Consider the following 19194-nt stretch of genomic DNA (forward strand, 5'->3'; position numbering starts at 1 on the left):
AACATGACTACTTGGATTAATAGTGACTGCGGGGCTATATAAACATTTAATATACTGAGGGAAACACTTCAGCAAAACACACACACAAAACATGACCTCCACAAATATTTCATGGGTCACTTCCTATTCTACTAGTTTTCTACTCCTGTGGCCTATGAGAAATTTACTGCAAAATTTAAAAATCAGTGGGAAATTACCATAACTATTCTGCAAATCTTCACCTATACTCAGACTGCATATATTTGTCATACATGCTTGCCATAGAACTATATTTGAGATTATTCTTCTAAATACATTACAACTATTTGCACTGAACACCTACTTTCCCCAAGAAACTTTCCATACTTACACGCCTGTTAAACTCTACATGGGGTTAATTCACATAGCCTTAAAATACATCCCCCGGTAAACATCTTAAAACCCCTGTAAAACAATTTGGGACAGAAGGAGGAAATTGTTTTGTTCAACTGAATACAGCTAAGTAGGTGGGAAATGGGATCTGTTCAGGATGCTGCTGCAATTTAATAGAAATGCTGGCACCTAATTTGACAAGAAATAAAATATTAGAGTACGTTTTCATTTATACATCTGATGAGAGTTACTTGAATCCATTGGCTTGCAGGAAACGTGCTGTTATGTTTGGTGTGGAAATGAAATGCATAATGAGGAAATAAAATGCAGTCCATAGGTATTTTATAACATCCAGACCACACTTTGCTGATAAACTAAATATCCTACTCAACTTAAATGCTCAACTAAGAAGACATTACAGGTGATCCCTGCTTCTGAGATCTCAAATTAAAATATCTCTGGGGAAGAGCTATTTGAAGCTTTGACTCTTTTAGAAGCTTTGAATGTGCCAGCTGCTTTGAGAAACTTGTTGCAGTAAGCATGAAGTTAAAGTTCTCAGATATATTTTTCCTGGAAGCAGCAGCATCCTATACCTCTTATATATTCACATGTACATACTAATACACACAAAGGTATGTGTATAAATATATATAGTAAAGAAAACCCCTATTTTTAATAAAATCAGAAATAAACCTTTTTCTGTCTCCCAAGGAACTGTGCATGGACAGTTGGTGTTAATTCTAGCCTCTGGGTCTACAGTTGCAAATTTGCCAAATGGGTACAAATGGATCAAGAGCTGTAAGTACACTCCAGTTTTACCTGCTACCCAACATTCCCCCACATATGCCACATCCACACTTTAACAACAATCTGATGGGCAATGGGAAACTTCAAGCAACAAGAACCACAAGATCGGGGTAGGTGGAAAGAACTATGTTTAAAATGAGGTATTTTAAATTGCATCAGAAAAACATATCAGAAAATAAAAGACAATGCCTAAGAGTGTGACAATAGAGGAGTTCTGCAACAGGCAGATATTTATGATCAGCCTGCATATACAGAAAGTTACAAGTCATGTGCTTTCTGTAATCTCATTATTTTTGTAACTTACAAGTAGTGTTCAGTAATAACTGTAGGTGGTGTATGACTATCTGTTACATTTACCATCACACTTGAATGCAAAAGCTTTACTCTTTTTGCATTCTGGCTATCCTGTTAATACAGCTCTCAAATCACACATATATCAACAATTGTTCATGGTTCTGGCCTGCAGAGCTTCATAAATCTTGCTGAGGCTGCAGAAGGGTCCATTTCCAGTCCCCATATATTGAAGAAATATTAACACGAAGAGGTGCCATCAGGAAGGGTCATCAGGATAAGATTCAAAGAGCTTAAATGACAAAGAATCAGGGTACATTCAGACCCCGCAGTGAGACGCAGTATAGAAGGCGTTCCCTGACCTCTAAGAAGGCTGGAGGAAACAAGGCTTCCGTGTGTGCGTATTTGTTTACCATACGGACAGTTCAGCCACACGGCACTGGAAAGAGAGAGCAACTTCCCTGGGCGGGAATCTCCCTCTCCGGTCCATCGGGCGGGTGGTGCCATCTAGTGAAAGGGAGGGAACCGCGGCCCCGCCGACATCGGCATTGCCAGCGCCCGGAGGAGGATACGTTCGGTGGGATCTTCACCCTCAGCTCGACGCACCTCAGCCTCCTTGTTATCAGGAACCATCAAAGCATGGGTGTAAGCAGTACAAATCCCTGATATTTTCTGGACTGTTCCTTTTTGTGGTTTGGTTGTGTTTGTGGTGTTTTGGCTTCCCCCCACCCCCCCACCCCCCCCCCATTTTTTTTTCCTTTTCTCTATTTATTGGCCTCCATGAAGGCAGATGGGACTTGGGAAACCTTCTTAAATTTCTAGACAAAACTTTTAAAAGACAGAACAGAACTGAAACATGCAGTTCCACAGAAATGACCTCAAACAGCAAGTATCAGAAGTCAGGTGTGGGTATGGGGGGAAGGCTTGATGGAAAAGAGTGGCTGACTTGACAGCTTAAAGATTATTTCCATACAAAGGAAATAATAACAACAGTCTTCAGACATGTAGAAAGCTCATGCTTCTGGCAAAAAAAAAAGAAATAAAAATATTGTGTTGTCTGAGACCAAGGTCAATGAGCCAAGAAACAGTGATCTTACACTTCTGTAAACCTAGATTAGAAATGATATGAAAGTTTCTGATTTTAATGGTATTGATGCACCGAAAAAGCTGCCAAGGAGATTGTATGATCTTTGTTAGTGTAGGTCTTCAAAAAGAGGCCAGAAAATTATCTGTTAGGAACAGCTAACCCATCCCTTTGGCAGTGCAAAATGCAAGATATCTTCCATCGTTCTTTGATGTACTGTGATTACATATAACTAATGGATATGCACCTCCATCTCCATCCATTGCTTTAATGAGTGATGCTAGTGTTCATATTTGTCAGCATCACTTATGAATAATGATGCCTATGGTCACATCAAAAAATTTCCTAGTAGGCAGTAAAAGGAATGCATTCAGCCAGGAGAAGCAGCACAGCTCTGTTAATAACATATTTTTTGCCAGTGTGAACAATACGCAAACAAGGGATCTGAAACTTCATCCAGACAAAGTGACTGCTGACTGCTGACTTCATGCTACTTTCATTGCAGACCATTCCTCTCCCATTTATACCAGCTTATTTGCCATAGGAAGGCTGAGAGAGGAACATTCAATTTCTAATGCTGTTCTTACAAGCACAAAGACCTGTTTATTTTATAGAAGAGTGATCAGCTTGAGAACAAAGAAAAAAAGCTGCTTTCCAGAAATTAAACAAGGTGTGCAGTCTCCATTAAGAATGTTCAAAAAATCACAAAAATTGTGCAAAGCCTATGTGTTGAGTTCACCACTCTCTTATGGAGAATGGAAAGGAAGAAATTAGTTAAAATTACACCTAAAGCACTGTTGGAAAGGTCCTTGCTACTCAATCTGTCAACAAGAAAATTTGAGTTTAGAGTCCAGAGAGATCTATTTAAAAGTTATGAAGAAAATTTTTCTGAGTGATCATTTGTGATTCTGTATTCTTTTCTCTCCTGGTTTGATTCTTCATCTGTTTAAACATTATCCAAACAAGGGCAAACAGATGAAAAGTAAACTCAATGTAAAATGGAACCCAAATGAACAGTGAGGAACCCAAAATAATTCCAGGAGTGAGCATGAGGAGAAAATTGAGTTTCTGTAAACATAATTGTGCAAGAAACAATTATTTTTTAGCTTACAAATTTCTGTGGGATTCTAGATTTTTCTCCCATCCTGCATCAGGATTAAACTGAAGCCCTTAAAAAAAGAAAAAGAAATAAGGGAGAAACACTCATGCATATGGAATGGCACGTGCTTACTGTGCACAAGTCCATTTTGCAAGGCAGGCAGAATGAATGAATTTTGCAAGGCAGTCTGATGAATCCTACTGCTGACACGATTTTGGTTTTGTGCTTTAATCTCACTTATCTGACCCTCTCCACTTCATATGGCAATAGAGACTCAATATTTACAATACCTTTCTGAATATGAGTGTCCTAATCATCAAACCTGCAACTAGTCTCTGGCTCTGTATTTCAAACTCATCCTTAGGAAATCTCTGTTAGTCTGAAACTGCAAACTAAATATGCCAAAAAAGGAATGATGTGAACACAGGCCCTCTTACATATCACATGAATATCTGACTAAGGATACCTGATGTGCTTGATGTCTTCTTTATTTTTTTTTTCTCATTCTGATTGGAAATATATTAACTGTTAATCTGAGATCATGTACCTCACAGCCATTCAATTCATTTTTGTTTCTATGCCAGAGTAACAGAAAGATGCCAGCAGGAGCAGTTCAAGGTGACCACAATCTTGCATACATCCTTGAAGAAACTTGCATGTTAAAGAAGCTACATTTACAATTAGGACAGGGGAGTCCAAACTTTTTTGAAGATAAATTTGGACACACATCTAAGGGCGCTCTAGCTTTAAAAGAGCAAGCAGATGATACTCTAGAGTTTGTATGTATTTGGACAGAGCACTTTGCCATTTCAGGTCATCTATATGCTCTATAATAAAGTGAGAACTCTTGGCTTTCTGGGGCCATTTTTTTATAGATCTTTGCAGCTACTAGCAGGAAATTCTGGAAATTAAAGGCAATCTGTATACCTGATATAAAATCATAGAATCATAGAATGGTTTGGGTTAGAAGGGACCTTAAAGATCATCTAGTTCCAAATCTCCCCCAAAATATTCAAGTGACTACAGAATCTCTCTTACATTTGCAGTGTATTGACAGAATATCTCCTAAAGGTAAAAGGCTGTTGCTGTTTCTGTTAATACAAACCTTACAGGGCTCAGTCTCTCAGGTTTCTTGCAGTGGCTGGCAGACCTGGCAGTGGGTGACTGGGAACCCACACTGCTCATTGCAGCAGTGGGCACTCCTGGCCACCTTCATGATGTTCTGCTTGGAGGGTGGGCTGTGGAGCAGGAGTATTTCCACCACCAACAGCCCTGCTCCAATTCTCTTCCCCTCTCACTACAACCTCAATTACACACTTTGAAGAGAAAAAGCAGAAAGGAAGAGCCTGGTTACCACTCGAACCCTTGTTAGGCTGCAAGAAAGGATGTCCTGCCATTCAAATCTCACTTACATGGGGATTAGCCGAACTCCAGATGGAGTATTTATGAGAACAAAGACTGCATGAAAAATCCATATTTATATATTTAAAATGTTTGTAGAGGCAGCTTCCATGGATCAACAAAAGTCTTCCTTGAATATTTATGAAGAAACCAGATGACACACAAACAGCTCTTTTGTTTTCCAGACTGCAGGACTGGTTATGAAGTTCCAAGAAAACAGACATGTAAGGAGTTTCCCTTCTACTTTAGGCTTTAAATTACCATTCTTGCCAAAGGCAGTGATATATGCACCATGTTTGCATTCTGCAACTTACGTTCTGTGATAATGAGACAACATTTTAATCCTCATTCACTTATTTTTTGGACTGACATCTGAACATTAATGTCAGATTCATGTGTTAATATCATGTGGTGTATGGGCTTTATTTTATTACCTCCTTTCTGCTAGAATAAATGAATTGAGTATGGAAAATGTATCTATCATTAATGCTGGTTTTAAACTGTTTGTAGTAATATAGGACACAAAGTAGAGCTCTTTTTTTAACATAAAAACACTCCTATCAGGACCACTATTTAATTATATCAGCAACTGTAGCTAAATCACAAGTGCTTTTTAAGAGGAATTTCTCTGCGGTATAAGGACTCAAGCAAAAAGAAACAGAAGTAAAAATAATATTTTCTTTTTCCTTTTTAAATGGAAATTTTCAGGCATCAGAAACCATTTGAGTATCAAAGACATAAATGCCTGATAATAGTATACTAGATATATGCAGATCTTTCAAGAATTTACCCGTCTGTATTCACTGCTAAAAGTTGCTATAAAACAAAATCTATATTTGCACATATTACATACACGAGTGTAAGATGTATTTGTACAGAAAGATGTATTTGCACAGAAAATATGCTTCTATGGAAAATGCCATTATTACCATTATAATTACAAGTTTATGGGGTAGTGGATAGAATAAAACAGTAACTATACTTAAAGAAGTTTTAAGTTATACATAAAGACTTCAAGAATCTTTAGAGAAAGGACAATACAATCTTAAGTGCTCATTCAATTGTTAGGCATTTGAATGACTTATGAATTTTCCACATTGTAGAATCATTCATCTACAGAAATGCATTGTTAGAAAGTATGAGGACAGCATCACATGCTGTTATGAACAGAAGAGTATAGAAAGGTATAATAAAAATTTTCTTAGAATTCTTATTTAACCTCATGCTCTTTCATGATTAGCTCACCAGAAACATTGTGGTAATAAAAGTCTATCTTTGTTTATCTAGGATCTCTGGTTGCATTTGCATTCTTCCATAAATGTTTTCGTCCAAAGAATGGGCCCAAAGGTATCATGCCATAGGTTGTCTAAACAACTTCTATTTGATTCTTTCTAGAATTATACACTTTGATATGTGTGTAGTTGTTGGTATTTGATCATAATAAAAACTGTGCACTACAGTAAGATATTTTACAGATTGATAGAAGTATACCTCTTAAGGATTTGTTCACAGTCACATGACAAAATTCATACTAACTTCAATGGCGTAAGGGTCTTCAAGCATTTTATTCTCCTCAATATAAGAGATTGAGAATCAGTTAACAAAGTTTTATACACTCAAAAGACACAAGCTGATTTTCCTCCTACTCCTGCTCTCATTTTAATTTTTTTGTTGCAGATGATTACAAGAGATCAAACAAGCAAACCTAAGCAGTTGCCATCTGGCAGATGAGGACCTGTACCTGCTTTCTTTACTCCCTTGTTTGGGCAAACGTTTTATTTCACTGTGGGGACAGGTTTAATGCAAACATATACAACCAGTCACTCCATCTCACCTGACAGGCAATAACTTTTTATGCCATTTACAAGTGCAGCAACACGCCCCATGTAACATGCCAATCTAAAAACACCTTTCACAATGCTCACCTGGAAAGTTTAAACTCTTCCTTTCCAGGTTGTTTAAAATATCCTTTACTTGAGCCAAATAAAATGACTGCAGGAGTCGAAGACTGGCAAAAGTACTCTGGCTTATTAAGCACAGAGAACTAAAACAAACAGGTGACAGTATTTCCCCACAGTACAGTAAAAAGCTTGTCTGAGTGACTTACCATCTCAGGCATGCAAAAAACACTTCAATTGCTATGTACAAATTTTATCTACATGATCCATGATTTTATTCAGTCAATCTTATTTGAGTTGTAAGAACATGTCCAAACTCTGATGTAGCAGAACTGGGAATGATTTAACTTAGAAACATGCTTACATGCCATTTTTTTCTAGCTTCACAGATACAAATAGCTTTACATTATAAACAAAAACAAGTAACAAGTGGTTTATACATGAAGGTTCCAAAATTAGACAGACAAATTATTTTTCTTTAATGCCTTAAACATACAACTTGGGAACACAAAAAAATAATATAACAAAATGAAAGGATTATATATAGCGAAGATGGCATTCAGACCAATGTGGGAAGGTATTGTGTGGTTCTTTGCATTCACTGCAATGACACCTTGGTGTCTCTGTGAAAACACCAACTGAAAGAAATCTTTTTTTTTACAGTAAGATACAGGAAGGTTTTGTAATATTTTTACAGATCTTATAAAGAAAAAAATTCCTCATTATTATGATGTAATTAAAGCACTGGCTCTGCTGAAACACCAGAGGGAGCAAGTTTCACAGAGGAGTGAAGACTTTTATTGAAAACTCTCCTGGCTACTAACCCTGTTCCATCATTTAGTAGGATGCAAAAGAATTTAGTCAGATTACCTGGAATGGTTGGGAATATGCCCCTGAAGCAAAGCCCTTCAACTTGTGATGAAACATGGAACAAGGAGCCACTAAAGAGAAGAAAAAGTGAGGATGTGCATAATTTGGACAACTGCAGGGTTTTATTCACAAAGCTGAAAAATCTGTTACTGACTATGGGATGAAAAATTGACAGCCTTGACATCTTTGCCTAATGCAGATTACTTTGGTACTGGCTGTTTTTTAAAAATTGACTCACACTCCTTGTTTACAGCACAACGACACAGACTCAGTTGTGAAGTAACAACTACTCTGAAAGAAGACTAAAACAAGACCCATAGATATGACCAAAGTCAAGTCCACCCATGCAATGAACTGAATTACTTGGAAAAAACACATTCTCTTTGTTCCTTCACTAGGGACAAAATCTAGGCAAGGCTCAAAGAAAAAGACCCACAAATCAGTTGTCTCTATCATGATTCACATCTGAAAAACCTAGACCTGACTCAGAAAGGACCTTGCTGCTGAGTTTTAATTGAGAACTGAAACTTTTCAGCTGCTCCTAAGGACTGACAAAGTGAAAATGTATGCCTGCATTGTTAATACAGTGTAAAATTTAGCAATGATAAAAATCCTCCTATGTCATTACACTGGGCCCAGGCTTGGTCAAAAGACACTGCCACCCACTACATGGTGAGATTCCAAGGGATTCTTATCCCAGATGCTACCCTGTTGCTGGTGGTGCCCTGCTGCAGGAGAGACCTCTAAAGCCAGGGGCAGCCTTTACATTACCGTTACTGCAATTTTTCCTCATAAAGACTTTTTCATCATTCACATCATCTTATTCCTTCCTGCTCTCTCCAGTGAATGGTGCTTGATCCAAACTGTTAGCCAGTCACTCAGTATACACAGTATGCACAGGAAGGGCTGTTTCAAACCAAAGAAAACAGTTTGTCGTGTTTTTGGAGTCTGCATTCAACCTAAGAACAATGAGTTTCAGAAAAGAGGGAGGAGGAGGAGGAGGAGGAGAGGAGAAAGTCATAGGGGTAAGCCAGGGAACGAGAGGGAGAAGGGAAAAAGCTGCCTTTTGAGTGAGTAAGGTTTCTGGTCAGGGAGTAGCAACAGCAGTAGAAAGTAGAAATCACAACAGGTACTTTTGGAGCTGGTCTGATTGGTACTGTAGTGGCAAACCAACTCTTTCACTCCAAATGCATTATGATCCCATGAGAGAAAAGCATCCCAGGGATTGATCACCACAATTATTACAAGAAGCAAAGATCTGGGTGCAGGAGCAAGCAAAAAGAATGCCTAAAAGACAGTACTTTGCAACATGTCCTGTAGCTGTGTTTAAGTCAGTTAAAAGTCTGCCTAACAAAAAAGTAACAGAGAATGCTTTATTGCCCCAACCACCTCTAGGCAGCATTAGGAGGATTTCTAATGCCTCGACACAAAGTACTTTTCTGCTTCCAAAGTACATGCTGAAAAAAGGAAAACTGTCACAGTGTCTGTCAACATGAAGGCTGCTGGGGTGCAAGCACAGCCTTGTGACTGGGGCAGTACAGGAGACAGATGCATGCATGAAGAAGGTCACACACTGCCAGACCTGCCCTCTGTAATGGAGATTTTTAGAAGGTCATTGTCCATCACTCACTGCATGATTTCTCTGTTCAGGGTACATCACCCCTACACCACCCACATGGCTCTTTAGAAATCTTGGAGGTCACGAAATGAGATTTAAGGAACCCAAAGTGAACACAAACCATGACTTCTTGGACTCTGTTCACAAGCTACATCCTTGTATCTCCTTCCCATTATTTTGTGACTTGAAGGCCTGTTGTTGAGGTAATAATAAGCTGTGAAAAACTGTGTTGAACTTCTTAGACTTGCCTTCATAACTAGTTTGAAGTTCTGAGCTTTACTTCACAGCATGCAAAAAGGATATAGGGCTCTTGTAACCCAGTGACCATTGCATTTTTTCAGCTCTGACAAACAACATGGAAGCCCTTCATTCTGGATGTACCTTTTTATACCAGACTCAGAGATTCAGTGAAGATATGTGAGTTTAAAGCTTTTATGAGAAGCCACTTGAGTTCTCTTTGAATCATTGATGTCTACCTTGTCTAACTGGAGCTCCTATGTTTGCTGATGGATCTGACAAAGTGGCAGGTTGTGGTGAGAGGGCTCCAGGCCAGCACTGTTAGCAGCCCTCATCCAAAGAATGACCACTGATACCATGACAGCCACCTCTGGGTGGGACAGCCTTGCAAAACAACTTTTTCTAATGCATCTTTTCCTCAGAGAAATGCTATTGTAACTGTAGTTTCCAACTTGAACAGCTCCATTACAAAATTGGTATACCAGCTCTATGGAAGAACAATGAGTTTTTAAAGATTAGAGGCTAGATTCAAAAGAAAGAAATGTAACTCTGATTCCGCAAACTCCACAGAGTGTATTCCCCTCCTTGTGGTAAGCAGAGAGGTCACTGCAATTAGGAAGTTTGTACTTCACCTGACCCTAATGGATAAACTTAGTAGCTGTTGGATCACTTCACTTGTCCTTTTTAAACTCCAAAGAAGAAGCTGTCTGGCACTTCAGCAGGCTACTGAGATCCGGCAGCACTGTCACCGCCTCCCAACTTAAAACAATCTTTTCCAGCACTTTCACATACCACACAGGTCTCGTAGTTCAACTCTCAAGCTCCCAGAGACCACAAAATATTTGGCAGTGCAACAGGTCTAAGAACTTTCCTGTTTGGTTTTGCTCAGAGCTCTATAAGGCATAGTTGGTGCAAATGCACAGAAGACTTAAAAGGATTTCAGCAGTGGTGTTGTCCCTTGGGTTTTGATTTCTCTCTCTCTCTCTCTCTCTCTCTCTCTCTCTCTCCCTCTCTCTCCTTGCAGGCAGTTGGCTGGTATCCTTCAGCTGTTTGGAGGTTAGTTTGCCTCTGAAATACGCATTAATGCCTCAAAATGGCTCTCATACTGGAAGGTGGATTCATGCCATATGCCCAGTGATTGGATGTATTTCACACTGTTTTCAAATTTATCAGCAAGATAGTTCCAATCACCTGAGATTGATGTAAGTTACCACAGTGATAATTTTGTGTTAGAGTAATTATGAGGCTTCCTGACAGATATGACACTTACAATTCTCCAAAACCAGCACATGATCATTATCTTGTTTGTTTGTTTCTTTGTTTTGTCAGAAAATCAGTTTCCACCATGATCAATATTTAGCAGACACTTATCTGCTTTAAATGGAAAATGATTTAAAACCGTTCTTCAGCCTACTGAAACTGCAAACATAATTTATGGTTCCTTTTCCTCTCCTAAATATTTAGATTTTTTTCAACTTCTTTTTAAAAAGAATTTGATCTCTTTTTCCTAAGTTTGATAGCAGTTACAAAGTAGCTGGCATTGCAGAGAGTCAGATCCCATACAGTTAGATATGGTATCCCATCAGCATTCTTTCTTTTGTTTTTTTATCCTCATTAAAAAGTAGTACAATAACAACATTATACATCCAATTTCAAATAACTTTATACATTTGGTTGTAAGAATTCAGGTTTATATTTAGCAAGAAAATTTATATTTAGTAGGCAAGTTTTTATTTAGCAAATCTCTGCTTCAGACTTATAAAGCAGTTTTAGTAACTTCAAGCTAGGTAAATGCAAAAATAAATGTACCTTAAAGCATCTATTTGATAGAAAAATGTATGCAAATAACATATAATTTTATTTTTTTTTTGTTTTATGAGGGGAGTTGTTTATATTGTCTAACTTTTCCAAACCAGTTTTCCTACTTTATTAAAGCAGAAACTGAGACAGATACAGGTGGGTGTTTTAGAACAAAAATTTAATGCCAGTGCTAGCTCTGTAGAGAGAATATCACAGAAAGCTTACTACTAATGTTCTACTGGCAGCTAATTGCTTCTGCTTGGGCTATATAATTAGCAAACTGAAGTACACTGAATAAATAAATGTTTTAAAATCTAAACAAGTCACCTTTTAAGTTACTTCGTACATCCCAAGAAATCCTGAAACAATTCACTGACAAGACTTATCCAAAGACAACAGAAAATATTTTCTAGTTCATGAGGTCAGGCGTAAGTCGTTAGCGATCAAACAGACTTTTCATTACTAGTTTGTGGGATCTAGTAATCATATTTTTCTTGAATGGTTTTCTTTTCCAGAACTGAGAAGTATTGGTTTCCTTCTCTCCTCTGCTAATGACTAAGATGTAGTGGCTCTGCTAGGATGGTCAGAGGCAGGGAGACAGGAAAAAAGTTTGTTGTCTCCCACAGAGATTCTTTTCTCCAGACAATTTCAATGTGGCGCGAAAGCAAGCCCTGTCCAGGTCAGCTTTAATAGGAAAGAAAATTCTCACCAGGGATTGTGGCTACCCTCAAGACTTCATTTAAATCTCTCGGGAGAACAAATATAAATCCCATTAACAGCTTGCTATACTTTTTCTTTCAAAACCAAAGCCCTAGTGTGCTTTGTAATGTAGACAAATAGCTAGGATGTTGAGATTACTACTGTATTTTTAATTAATGAAATCTAAACAAGCAAAAAAATAGAATATTATTTTAACTGCAAAGAGGTACTAAAACTGCAAAGAGGTACTAAAACTCAGCATCTCTACTTCTCCATTATTCTTTTCCTACTAGGAAATCTAGAAATAAAAATTAATAAATCAAACACTAACACTGTTGCTTTATTAAAATGAATGTTTTTTTCTTTTTAATTACAATGAGAATGTCCGCTTGTTATCATTCCTCCCAGGAACCAGAATATTACTCACTTTTCCTTAGGGGAAGAGAATACTGCTGCAGTTGCAATACAAGCACCTTTGTCATCCTAATACCTTCACTAGGTGCTTTCTCTATTATTGCTATCTCTTTATTCTCCTTAGAATAGGCAGGTAAGTTCATGTACGTGTAACAGGATAAAATCTAAACTTCACAGACTATTACATCAGATCTGTCCTCTGGCAGATCACCCAATATAATTCAATTTTGCACCAGGTCAGGTGTGGACATAATCACATCACTTTCACATTTCACAAAGCACGCTATAATAAGCTCTTTATGGTGACATTATGATTTTGTGCTGGTTTTATGCTAAATGCATAAATACCTGCTAAATGATCAAATACCTGATACTTTATAAAGCCGAGGTGATGGAAGCCTTAAAGAAACCCTGCTGGGACAAAGCTAACCTGCTGATATTTCTGGAGAGAAATCTTATATTCAGTCTGATGTTCTGGATCAGGCACTAGAAGCCTTAAAGCAGCATCAGTTCATCACTGAACATGACAGCACACACATTTAGGTTCGACTTAAAAGAAAGTATTTGAAGATGTTTATACTCAGACACTACGGATGTTCCTAACTGCTCCCTTCTACAGTTGTTCACAATTACACCAGTTTTGGAACATCTACAATGGTTTCTATTGGACTGCAAACACTGTTTCTGTGAAAGCTTTGCTTTGTTTGAGCTTCTGTACTGATTATCCCAATTTTTTTCTCTTTGCTGAGGGAACATTTGCAGGTGCAAACAGAATGCTGGTAAAGTCCTGTATCTATAGGAGACCACGGAGAAGAGCAATGCCAAGAACTCCTGTCTGTCACCCAGATCTTCCAGGACAGGTTTTCGTTGTCTTCATCCCAGTGTCATGAAGAAGAATCAGAACTTCCCAAGGCAGTTAATGCCACTGACAGGTCACTTCTGGGATTGGTCTTAAACAAGAGCTTTCCCCTGAGTTACATAAACAGTCCCAGATACGTTATGTGTGGCTACACCGTAATTGCTGGGTAAGCGAAGAAGGAGAATGAGAAGTTTTTCTCTGGGACATGGAAATTTCCCAGCTCTGCAAGATGAGGAGAGGACTGACTCATGAGTCACTGCTTTGGTAAAAACCTAGCCTAGTAAAAGAACACTCCTTTAGGATGGGAATCACCCCACCTAAGGCTGACAATCCCTAAATCTGTGCAGGATGGCAAGGCTTCTTTTATAGTCGGTGGAGACAAACGCACGTCTCTAGCATGCCGCTCCTCCCACCCTCATGTACACAAATGTCTAAAATAGACCATGAGTCACACGCTACAAATGCCTGTTTCTTTCCTTTGGTTCAAAAAAGGAATTTAGACAACAAATGCCTAACTGTTGATGTCCATCCAGTGTTCAGATGCATGAAAGCCAGTCTGGCTGGAAGGATGCCATTTGCTTAGCTGGGCTAATTAAATATGAATATCTCTAAAACAGGACATAGCAAACAATGACCAGGCAGGAATGAATTGGATTGATGAATATTGAAGAACTAGAGGCATCAGACTGTCTGAATATGAATTATTTTCTTTTCTGTCCTCTTCTTCCTCTCTTTCACAAGAGATGAACATTGACTATGCACATAAAAAGGACATGCCCCAAATCTTGACTGTCTTCTGCAAATACCCATAATTTGGGGAAAATGAGATGATGTAGCCTGAATACAGCCGTGGGAGAGGTCATGGAGACGAAAGAAAGCTTTGAACTAATATTTATGCTAAGCAAAGTTATGTGGGCTTACTCCTTTTACTAGCACTCATTTTTCTCATTAAACATTGCAACTATGACCTTTATTTCAAATTCTGAAAATAATTATCTTTTAGATAAAATTAAAATCTCTTTTAGATTATGTTAAACTGAATGAAAACAAAACAAAACAGGGTAACCAGCTGATCCCAGTCCTAAACATCAGGATATCTCAGCAGGTAACAGCTGTTTCTGCTTCATTCCATAATCTTGATTAAGAAACTGGTGACCTCTGACTGGCATGCAAAGCCTTTTGCATTCAGCAAATGGTGCAGCATATTTCCAGTGGGGCTTATAACAGCCTCTTTTCGCATTTGCAAAAGGGAACATTGGCTTCTCTACTTCATTAGCAACTTTCTAAATGTAGACAGCAAAAGTGTTTCTCATGGGAGAGTCAATGTTGTGGGGAACGTGTCTACAGGCATTTGCTCTTTCCTTTCCACATCCATCTGGAGAACTTAGAGTACAATAATTCTGTAATTGTTACTGAGCAATGTGATGCCACTGCAGTGTTTTCTTATATTTCCTATGCAAAATGCCTTTTAGTCAACTACTGTTAATGACTTAAAATAGTGTTTTGAAAAGTTGCTTGGTCACTAATATCAAGACCTTTTTCTTTCTACCTAAGTAATGATACAGTCACCGAAAACAAGCTTTGATTAACCAGAAACTCTCTTAAAAGTGTGCAAGTAATATAAGCTTAATTTTACTATTAAAAGTGCAGAGCTATTTATTTTACCAGTAAAATAAACTACTTCGCAGAGAGGACATACTTTAAAACACCTTTTCAAGAGCTCCCTTGAGATTTACTTGAAAATATTAGTCCTGTCAGACAAAAAATAAAAATGGGCACCTGAATTTCTTTATATCGAATATTTAAATATTAATTAGAACTTGCACCTCAAGGAAAGGGAAATCCCTGTACAGGTCTCCAGATCCAAATCGAAAAATAACAATATTTGAAAAAGCAGAAAGCCTAAAACGACGGGATAAAAAAACACCCTAAAACTTTAAATGGCAAAATTTTCCTTGGAAAAAAAGACATTCAGGGAAATGCCAAAAACTTTTTCATCTGCTGGGGAAAAAAAAGTAGCTCTATCAAAGAAGATGAAATACCATAGTAGAGATCAATATGTGATCCCCAAATTAAATGGAAATCTTCAGTGAAGTCAGTGTGGTGAGACAAATATATGCCAATAATCATAGTCAAGGGATAAGCAAAGCTTAAAGAGCTTAATGCGCTTGAGTCTACTCACAAGCCCACTTTCACCTAAGAACCCTGAAAAATGGCTATGTATTACCAGATTCAATAGAAAGATTTTTAACAAAGATGTTACCTAGGTAGAGCTGCAAAATATGCTCAAATCATAACAGGATTTGTGCCAACAGAGAATAAAAGGTGACTTAAAATTCTTTATCCTTTTACACCTCAGGCTCTATGTTAATCTTATCATAAAATTTGAAGGAAAGAATAATTAATGGCTTGAAGGTAAATGGACAATAGAATAAAATGTAACATGGCTTTAGTAAAGGTAGGTCATGTCAGAGTAGCCTGATAGGATACCTTTTTTCAGACAAAAGAACTGCACAGAGAGATTAGATTTTATCTGAACTTCAGCAGAACATTTGGTAAGGTGTCACAATGGAGATTACCTGATAAACTGGTAAAAAAGAAGGCTACAATAAGACTATGAAGGTGCTGACTAAAGTGACTCTTGCAGAGGAAATGCCAAGGAAGTGTGCTGAAATAGGAACTTCTGGGCTAAAACAGATTACTCCAGTAGGGCTTCTCCTGAAGCAGTCTTGGCATTCATTTTGTTTACAATTTTACTTTTGTGATTTCACCCCTAAAATAGGAACAAATGCAAGAAGTCCAAAAAAAAAAAGAAAAAAGAGTAGCACTGCCACCATGAAGGGGGAAGAACACCATACAAAGGAAAAAATGGACTGGAATAGTAAACGGGATGAAAGAACAAAGTACAGTGTCCCCCAGTTAAGATGGGATTCATCTCATCCAATCCATCTAAAACCGTTTTATCTTCACAGCTGTTGAGTCTCCTTGTATAATCACTAGAAAGATGTGATGAACAAATCCGCTGGTAATTTTATATTATTTACTTTAGACATGTCTAAATGGGATAAATGGAGATTCTTTGGAGATTCTTCCATCTTTCTATAGTCATCCATAAAGGATATTTGGAAGACTTCCTTAGGTGCCTAACTTTTAAACTTCTCAAATTTGATGTGAAGAATCTCCCTAAGGACTGTTGCAAAACTACTTTTCAGCAGCTCATCAGCCAGAAATCAGGGAGGAGGTAAACATGCCTTTTTTTCTGACACAGAACTCTTTAAAACACAAATAACTTCAGACATGCTACACCAGGTAAATTCAATTGAAGCAGCAAAGAGTAAAAACAACAACAACAAAAAGAGTAAAAAAAAAAGCAAAGTGTAAAAACACTAGTGAGATCTCATCTGAGTCAATATCTGTCTGTCCATATTCTCCAAGAGTCTTTCAGAATACAGCTTGTCTTGCAAGAAAACACTGCAAGAGCAAGAACTGTATGAATATTAAATACATCATATCATTAGACCCTACCCTGCAAGGGAGGACAATTTAATCCTAAAAAGCACAAGAGCAACAGGCTAAAAGCTTACCATGAACAGATTTAGCCTCGGAACTTTCTAAACCATGAGAACAGTGAGGTTATGGGACTGCCTTCCAGAAAAGCTACTGAAGGCCAGAAGCCTGAAGAGTTTTAAATGAGCTGGACAGTTTCATGAAATAGATTATATGATGCAGAGCCTGAGAAGAGGTTTGCCAGGAGAATCTTGCTAGCTTTATGTTTGCTTGAAAGAAGACTCAAAAAGCTAAATTCCTAACTATAATTTGGAAATGGGATGAAATGCCCTGGAAAACCTTTATTTTATACTTTAACAGTACCAAAAAGACACCTTCCAAGCTCTTAAAATATTTTTCCAGTGTACCTTAGTATATTTATACAGATTTTCAAAAGGAAATAACAGATTTGTCAATTCTGATGACAGTAACAGAACCAAATGCCTGAATTCAAACCTAACATTTTTCTTTATGGGGGCATGTTAATCTAATCATATAAAACATTTGGTTGTTGGTTTGATTTATTTATTTAGTTAGTTTTTTAGGAAAGAAACAAACATAAATAAGCCTTCCATTGAAATATGTTCAAATGCACTATTTCTTTACAAGGTTTTTTTTCATTTGGACAGATCAAGCATATTGACTTTTTATGAAAGAACTTTTTTTCACTTTTTTTCCCTGAGTGTCTGTAATATATCCACATTCTTAATCAAATTATGTAACTAGTGAAATAATATATCATAATTGAAATAAATTTTGTAATGATTTTTTTTCAGTAACTGTCTTTTTGCAATTTCCCATTAAATAGAAGGTTCATTAGAAATTCATTATGAGATAAAACGACTTAATTTCTGATGTCCTAATCCAAATTTGAAAGAGAGCTTGAAGAATTTAATTTAAAAAAATTATTTAAAAAGCCTACTACATGTAGGCTAAACCTGCTGATGGTTTTGTAGCACGTCCAGTTTGAATCATCACAGTGTAAGTAAAGAGTTAACAACTGTGAATAATCAGATTTTATTTCTTCCCCTAGGAATTCAAATCTCACATTGTCATTTTGCCATATGTCTGTCACAACTGTAGCTGTATCAACTGGTTATGGACTGAATCTACTCTTCTCTTATAAATGCATCTTCTTGTAGTACAGATCTGGGGAAGCACATGCTGAAACAAGCACTTAATGACAAAAATATCGGAACTGTAAAATTATGATAAAAAAGAAAATTGTTACTCTTCAATTCCCAACTTTACATTACCTCACCCAAGAAAAAGCACATAGTTAATAAAAAAATATCAATAGTATGTTTATTGGCAGTCCAGGCTAGGAAAAATTAAAAGTAAAAACTGAAAACTACCAGTTTCACCTTTCCAAGTAGACTTGTATTCAAAGCTTTCTTAGGCAGATCTTAAGGCAAACAGACTGATCTCTAATGAAAGATGAAAACTAAATCATGAAAGAGAATTTGTACACATTCAAAATTTCCCAAAGGAACATGTTTTGGATAAAATGTATTTATCATCATAATTAACAGTTGCATTAAAAAAAAAGAACATTGAGAAGGCTTTTGAAGACAGGAAAAAGAAAATGCATAAACTCTAACTCAGAAAAAGTGAAAAAACCCTCTTCTTACAAAGGCAATGTCTATCTATTTAAACTAAAACATTTTTTAGATCAATGGTACCCAGCCTCACTGTTTTTTTGGCCACCGTCTGCTTGTTTTCCATGATGATTTAATTTTAACAGCAATTTTGCTGCCTCCAGAAACTGTGCAGAAAAATTCGCAGAAACACATGTGGGACCAAACAAAAAAGATTCTGTTTAAACAGAGTAAGATCTTCAGTGATCACTTCTCTGCCTCCATCAGAATTACACACTCAATGGCAAAAGGAAGATAAAGCAATGAAAAATTTCTACTTCAGTTAAGGATCTGGCCTCGAGTTCTTCCTCCTTAGCAACTGAAAATCCCAAGCATTGTGATTATTTGTTTGTTCCACTACAGTAGATTTGGATCCTATGTAATCATGCTTAGCTGGGGAAAAAACCCACCCCAACTCTAAATATACTAATGTTATTGAAAACTGGGATGCAGTCACAAGGAACTTAGTGCAATTAACAAAGAATAATAAGCAATCTACCTAGGAACAAAACATGTCAAAAGTCAACTCAAGTATTTTATACTGTCTATTGGTTTGCACAGCAAGGTTTTGGTAGCAGGGTGT

The 19194-nt window shown here is 37.2% G+C and overlaps 1 protein-coding gene and 1 long non-coding RNA gene across 3 annotated transcripts in view; one reads left to right on the forward strand and one right to left on the reverse strand.

Moving 5' to 3' along the window:
• NT5DC1 (5'-nucleotidase domain containing 1) overlaps positions 1 to 19194 on the reverse strand; it is a 133726-nt gene that overhangs the window by 57464 nt on the left and 57068 nt on the right. The gene's annotated exons all lie outside the window — the stretch shown is intronic.
• On the forward strand, positions 1965 to 14394 carry LOC120323042. Its single transcript, XR_005563115.1, has 3 exons — positions 1965 to 2094; positions 10681 to 10858; positions 13332 to 14394. It is a non-coding gene; the product is annotated as an uncharacterized LOC120323042 (long non-coding RNA).

The sequence above is a fragment of the Pipra filicauda genome, unplaced genomic scaffold (genome assembly GCF_003945595.2).
Source record: "Pipra filicauda isolate LSUMZ 115617 unplaced genomic scaffold, ASM394559v2 scaffold106_size2291244_pilon, whole genome shotgun sequence".
In the NCBI taxonomy this organism is placed as follows: Eukaryota; Metazoa; Chordata; class Aves; order Passeriformes; family Pipridae; genus Pipra; species Pipra filicauda.